This window comes from Microtus oregoni, unplaced genomic scaffold, assembly GCF_018167655.1.
Source record: "Microtus oregoni isolate MIOR12 unplaced genomic scaffold, Mior012 000026F_ref0000081, whole genome shotgun sequence".
NCBI lineage: Eukaryota > Metazoa > Chordata > Mammalia > Rodentia > Cricetidae > Microtus > Microtus oregoni.
In genome coordinates, this window is record NW_024543085.1 from 16,668,802 (window position 1) to 16,676,901 (window position 8,100).

Here is an 8,100-nt window from a genome sequence, read left to right on the forward strand (position 1 = left end):
ACTCTGAAAACTAACTTACTTGGATATTCTTATGATTATTTAGTAATGGTATTTATAAAAGGATTAGAAGCAGTAGGCTGAGGCAGACCATGTATCATATTTAAAGTAAAAATCAAAGGTTCATTATGTATTTCTGGTGCATTTTGGAAAGTTATATCATAGCTGGTTTGGGTTTCAAGGTGGGTGTGTGTGTGTATGTGTGTGTGTGTGTGTGTGTGTGTGTGTGTGGTCTGAGTGTCTGTGTGTAACAAAAACCAGTGGAGAGGAGAGCACAAACTTGAAAGAGAGCAATAAGAGATATATGTGATCATTTGTAGAGAGGAAGTTATGGAATAATATAATCTCAGATAACAAAAATATAATTAAGCAAAAAGCCAAGATTATGTGGTACCCACAGAGGAAGAAAGGTTACGTTTGATCTTTTGTGAGTATGCTTTTCACTTGATTTTCCTTCAACTGTCTTCTTGCCTGTACACATCTTAGCCATAAATGTAATTTCATGAAGAGCAGTTCTCTCAGTGAGCCACTGAACTAGTGATGGGTTATCAGGACTACTAATAAGACAGAGAAATGCTAGCTTCTAAACCAAATTTCTTTGAGAACTAAAGCAGGTAAATATACAAAACACTAACCAAACTTCTCTCATAAAACAAATGTATGGGATACTACTACAGAACACAAAATATTTTAAAGTCTATCTTCATAATTATTTTTTTAATTTAAGTAAATAACACACTTCTGGTCTGTGCTTTAATCTTCTCAGAAAACAATTAATAATACTAGAACAAAATAGTTTCTAAATGGTTTTCTGAATAATTAGTACATTATATTTATGGTATACTGGTGGGTACAGAATGAAATTTAACAGGCTTTACACTTACTGATAATTTTTAAATTTATGTAAACTCTGATTTGTAGTGTGCATGTGATAATGATGATATAAACTGTTTCTATGTGCTGCTTATCCAGAGAAATGCATCACGACATTAATATTTATAAATTCTAGGATTTGCCGTAAAATGGCTAGACTAGGACAATGCACAGTTAATCATTTCATTAAAGAATAGCAGAAAATGACATTGTGCTCTAATGAGATGAGCAGGCTCCTTCTCAACCCTAACTAAAAATGTAACTGTTGTGGTGCTGACAGGCGCTGGTTCGGTGGAATGAAAACACCATCTGGGCTGAGAAGACATACCTGTTTGTGTGCTTTTCTCCTCAACAGCCCTTGTTTACAGTGAAAGTGAATTTTATATCGATATAAAGCGTGAGTTTATTGCTGCAGAAGTCCGTAATGTGGCAAAGAGACACACTGAAAAGCCCAAGATTGATTGTCCTTGTAAAAGGCAGAAACACAGCATGCACCAGTGAATATGTTGAGAAGCACAGAAGGGTGGGAGGCTGATTTGTATTCATCAGAGGTTCGATGCTGCATTATGCATTCTGTGGGATTGTATTCGAAGTTCTCTTGCAAATGAGAAAACTTAACGCTAAACTGACAACAGTATCTCACAGCTATGGTTGAAAATGAGCATTTGGTTTTCATTTGCTTATAGCAATGTAAATCATCACTGTAATTAATGTGATGAAGTTTTGTGATAGAGCAAGTAAGCAGCGTCTGTGTATGGCTTTGTTGTAGATTTCACAGAAAAGAGTGAGGAGTGCTAATACCCAGTGCCACTATCTACCAGGTATGTGAGGTTGGTATTTCCTTAGACCATTGATAACATTAATCAATTGTCAAGAATGAGAAGCACTATTCCAGACAGACAACCAGAGTCATTTGGCTCTGTTTAGTTATGTTACAAGTGCTCAGGAGAACAATGGAGAATCACACGTCCTAACCTCTATAGGATGCTGTGTCTTAACTGGAGCACTGGTGACTTTTCTTTCTCTCCACTATTGCCTGAGTCCTAGAACGTAGCTGCTTCCTATAGTAATTAACTGTAGGTCATCACTGGGATCCCGGTGACTTTTCAGCCCTCTAGCCCCTGAGTACCCTACTGCCAACAAGTTCTTAATATTCTTCATTTAGTAAGAAATAGAAACACAGTGTTTCCCACATCCTTTCCAGCATACGCTTTCATCAGTGTTTTTGTTCTTGGCCATTCTTACAGGTGTAAGATGGAATCTCAGAGTTGTTTTGATTTGTATTTCTCTGATGCCTAAGGATGTTAAGCATTTCCTTAAGTGTCTTTCAGCCATTTTAGATCCCTTTGTTGGGAGTTTTCTGTTTAGGTCTGTACTCCATTTTCTTTATTGGATTATTTGTTCTTTTGATGACCAATTTCTTGAGTTCTTTTTATATTTTGGAGATCAGACCTCTGTCCAATGTGGGGTTAGTGAAGATCTTTTCCCATTCTGTAGGCTGTCATTTTGTCTTATTGACAGTGTCCGTTGCTTTACAGAAGCTTTTCAGTTTCAGGAGGTCCCATTTATTAATTGTTTCTCTCAGCTTCTGTGCTACTGGAGTTATATTTAGGAAGTGGTCTCCTGTATTGCTGGTGGGAGTGCAAGCTGGTACAGCCCCTTTGGATATCACTGTGGTGATTTTTCAGAAAATTATGTAACAACCTTCCTTAAAACCCAGTAATACTACTTTTGGGTATATATCCAAAGGATGCTGAACCGTGCCACAAGGACATATGCCCAACTATGTTCATAGCAGCATTGTTTGTCATAGCCTGAACCTGTAAACAACCTTAATTTCCTTCAACCAAAGAATGGATAAGGAAACTATGGTACATTTACACAATGGAGTACTACACAGCAGAGAAAAATAATGACACCTTGAAATTTGCAGGCAAATGGATGGAGCTAGAAAACATCGTTTTGAGTGAGGTAACCCAGATCCAGAAAGAAAATTATCGCATGTACTTACTCATAAGTGTTTTAAACATAAAACAATGAAAACCATCCTATTAATCACAATCCCAGAGAACCTAGACAACAATGATGACTCTAAGGGAGACATACATACATCTAGTTTGCGTGAGTAGAAAAAGACAATATCTTCTAAGTATGGGAGCATGAGGACCTTAGGAAAGAAATGACGGGGAGGAGAGAGTTAGGGAGGGAAGCAGAGAAAAATGGAGAGCTCAATAAAAATCAATAAAAAAATAATAGAAACAGATGCAGAAGACCCACAGCCAAACATTGGGCAGAGCTCTAGGAATCCTGCTGAAGAGAGGGGAGAAGGATTTTAGGAGCCAGAGAGGGTCAAGGACTCCAGAAGAAAACCTACAGAAATAACTGACCTGGGCTCCTAAGAACTCATAAGAGAGTCTGAAACTATAATCAGGGAGTCTGTCTGTGACAGACCTCTACATATAAGTGACAATTGTGTAGCTCAGTCTACTAGTGGGACTCCTCACAGTGGGAGCAGAGGTTGTCCCTAATGCTTTGTCTGGCTTTCAGGAATCTATTCCTCATTCTGGGATGCCTTTCCCAGCCTTAAAACAAAGGGAGGTACTTAGTCCTACAACATCTTGAAATGTCATGTTTTGCTGATACCCATGGGAGTCCTGTCCCTTTCTGAACAGAACCAGAGGAGTAGATTAGCAGAGGTGGAGAAGAGAGGGGAATAAGAGGAGAAGGAGGAGGGGGGGAGTATATATAAATAAATAAATAAATTTATTTCATTGTTTAGTTTCTACTTTCCAGACTAGACAATGTCACAGTCTACAATGTTACCGGTATAGTAACTGAGATGGTTTAGTTCTCCTTTGATTTCAATTGAACTTTTCTCAACAAATATTTATCTATAGCATTGTCAGGCTCTTTCAAAGGTGAAAGAAACCACCAGCCTCTTACAGAACAAGCTGAATGCAGTCTCTCCCAAGGAGCCACAGCATCCCTCCATACAGCTGTACTGTTACTTCAGAACACTGAGTCATCAGCACCCGTGGTTCATCTTCACGTATTCTTCATGTGTTTGCTCATTGCACTTGCTTGTTCATCTATTTCTACTTGACAGGGTCTCCTTCACATCCCACTCTTACCCTGAAACTTATAATCATCTTACTCTGCCTCTTGAGTGCTGGGATTATAGGAGCGTAGCCCAATTGCAGACCCTGTTTGCATATTTCTGAGAACTTAAATCATAACTTCCATTTCTCTATGCAATACAGAACTTTTAATGCATTTTCTCTAAGCTCACACTTTAAAATTATTCTTTACTCCATGAAACTATGTGTGAACATTTCATCTCTACACCATGAAGGAAAACAATGAAACTATTTTAGCTAAAAAACTAATTCCAAATGTAGAAAACACTGAAGATTGGTGTTAAAAGAGAATTAAAGGTGAGAACTGTGGTTCTAATGTAAGTTATCTTAACACTTGCAAAACCATTTTCTCCAAAGAGACAGAAAAGGGAAAGAGAGAAGAGGAGGAAGGAGAGAGAGGAGGGGAAGAGGAAAAGGGGAAAGAGAGAGAAATAGAGAAAGCATGTTAGGTTGTGTGTAGTATTCTTTTTAGCCAGACATGACTAACATTAGTTCATGCAAGGCATATTAGCTTAGGGCTATCGTCCCAATCCAGCTTCTGTTAAAAATTTTTAGTACTATATTAATGCTGCACAAAACAAATGTCTTTCATGCATCATGACCTATTGGTAAAGCATGCAATATGATAAATAAGTTATTTTTTTAGCATGTGGATATCAGAGAAAGACCTCAGAACTTATCCACTCTGTTTTCCGATTCTTAAAAACTCAGGACTCCATATGATTACTTTTTCAAGTTATACAGGGTATTCTTTGAAAAATAAGCAATCTTTGGTCTAAATAAAAAAAAATCAGGGTTTTCCCAACTTGGATAGTGGTGGGAGAGATAAGTATTCCATATTGTCCCTGATACCTGCTATTGTCCATGGGCATAGCACATATCATACATTCATAATAAGGTAGATGTCCCAAATCTGCCTACAGAACACCCATATTATATTAGCTGTTCTCATTTTAGGAAAATCTAACATGTAATTGTTGCAGATTTTATTGTATTTTGTCTTTGTCTTTTACATTATCAAATGGCACTTGAAACACAATGTCCCTCACTTTTATTGAATGTTCTCTTGTCGGATTAGGAGAACTGTAAATGTTTTCATTCCAATAGCTGAAAACCTCACTGTTGGTTACTGATATTTGTTCTAGAGAGGAGTAGCTTCTGCAAATAATTGCTTATTCCTTCTTGGTAGCAGCTAGGGGATAGAGGGATCCCTGGGCTTTCTAAGTGAGAGAAAACTGGGCTAGAAGACAAAGAGCAACCATTATCTCAGTATAGAGCTGTCTGTCTATACTAAAGAGCTTCAGTTTCTCTGACCTAACTACCAGCTCCAACTCATTAGCCTGCCCTTTTTTTTTATTAATTTCCAAATCCTAATTTCAACCTTCACCATGTATAAAATTTGGTACATTTTTGTGTTTGCTTTTGGCACTCATTTCCTAAATATTTTCCTCAACATTTTATATGCCTATGTCTATGTAATGCTTCAAAACCACCCCAGAAAATAACAACTGCTGAATAAATAAATGGCTAATGAATAAAAGAACAAAGCAGCACATTGAAGAAAAGAGACTTAAGGAGACTGTGAAAAGATGAATCCCAGGAAGATCCACAGTAGAATCAAGGGCTCTAGAGCTGTAACAGATTGTTTAGCAGGGCAACAAAAAGGTTTTATGAACATACAGCTCCTTAGGATCTTGATAAGCACAAGAAATGATTTCAATAAAACACAAACATGAGGACAGATATCAATATTACAAAACCTAAGATGCTATTTTTGTAAGTAGATACTTGTTTTGCACATCCTTTATTTTCAAAGGGTTTAACAACACATTCTATTTGAGTCTCGTGAGAGCTCCTGCTGGAAGCTGTGTCCTCCTGACATAGCTTCTGGAGTTGAGATAATGATACACCAAGTGCTAAATCTCACCTTTCATCTCTGTTTTCTAATTAGCCATCCATGATTACTACCTATGGCTTTTAATTTTTATAGCGATGAATTATGTTTGTTCTTTCACTGTTAAAACTGTTAGCAGGGTAAGCTCTTTGGAGAGAGGCAGTTCATTTAGCGAACATACACATTCTTGCTCAATACAATTGCACACCATAAATTCTGCTTCTCATGCCCCTCTCTGCATCTTTACATTATCAGCAGCGTTAAAATCATGACGACTGTGTCTGCTGGCAGTTATTCTTGATAAAACATGAAGGGAAGCATACTGCTATTAACTGCTCCATTTTCATTTAAAAACTAGCCCCTCTATCACGGGTATATAACTATATCTGGCTAAAATCTACATGGGAAATAGAGAAAGACAATATCTCCTGAGGAAATTGGGAGCATGGGGACCCTGGGGGAGGATTTAAAGGGGGGGGGAGAGGTAGGAAAGGGAGCAGAGAAAAGTGTAGAGCTCAATAAAAATCAATAAAAACAACTTTCATCACTTCCTTTACCTTTCTGTATCAAAAAAATGATGTCTCTATTACCTTTTTATTATTTATCTTTTTTGTGTGTATGTTTGTGGATATCTGCATGTTACAGTGTGAAAAGGAGATCAGAGGACACCTTGTTTTAATTGGTTCTATCCTTATACTAAATCTGCAGGGTTTTCTTCATCATGCTAATTTCACTCTTTTCTTTCCCTTTTTGTTCACTTTTGAAATGTTACAAGTAAAATATTCAACTAGAGTTTCCCTCAGAGTGGATACGATATTCTGAAAACAGTATGATATAACTGAAAAGAGCTTGTGTGAAGAACTGGGGTTTTCCTACTCCACAAAGAGCTTGTGGCACAAATATTTACATTTCTTGTCATCCATACAAGTAATATGATACTGAGAGGTCTGTTCTCTGTGACCTGTATGCAGACTCAACCAATTGCAATGAATATATAAGAATACTACCACGTAAATACTGACAAACTGATTATGACATTTATACAAAACACAAAAAACTCAGAATGGTCAACACAATACTGAAGGAGAGACTATTATACAGTTATAGTGATCAAGATAGTGTAGGGCTTAAGAAATGTGTTCAAAAAGAACATAGATAGCCACACAAAGAGACGACTCACCTCGTCCAGCCATAAGCTTTTCCAAAAAATAATAACAGCTGAATATCCATTCACATGTTAAAATGACATCAAGAACTAGACCTTCAACCATACTGAGATTTGCTCAGTAACAAGAGTAGTCCTAAACACACAAAAAAAGATAATTCATGTCCATAAAAGAAAGACCTCAATTTCATCTGAGGAATGGCATTTTAGATAGAATATGAAGGTCATGAACCATGAGAAAAACAGCATGAAGCAGGATGAAATTAAAATGTTTAAAATATATTAAATATATTTAAAATATATTTTAATTAACTGAATGAAAGAAAATATTTATGAAAAACATTTTTGTTATAATTATATTGTGCAAAGTATGGAAATAATTAAGATTCTGAAATAACAAAACTCAAATTTCTACCAAAAATATTAACACACAACTCATGAAATAAATCATAAAATTGATGGATGTTATAGAATGATGACCACATGACACCTTGTCAAGGCTATCTTAATAAAATAATAGCCTCACTAAAATAATAGTGAGGCTCAAATCTCCATCTATGATACCAGTCAAAATTGAGAACACAGACAACACAAACTAGGTGAAGATATGAAGAAACAGGAATAAATTCATTACTTGGTGAGTTACAAAATATTTTAGTCCCCTAGAAAGAAAGAGTGGTCCCATTTTAGGAATTAGACTTTGTCTTTGTATGGCCTAACGATTGTGCTCCTCAGTGTTTTAGTTGAAAACTTATGCCAACTCAGAAATTTCCCAAAGATGTCTTTAGTGGCTTTACACCTATTTACCAAACTAGGAAGCACCAAGGTGAAATCTAAGAGATAATGGATAAGTAAACCATTGCATAGCCAATTAAATTGTATTTGATACTGAAAACAAATGTACTACAAATACATAAAAAACATGAAGAAAATTTAAATGTGTATTTCTAAACAAAACAACTCAATCTGAAAAGCCTACTCACTTTTTGAGTTCAACTACATGGTAGTTTGGAAAAGACAAAACTATAGATGAA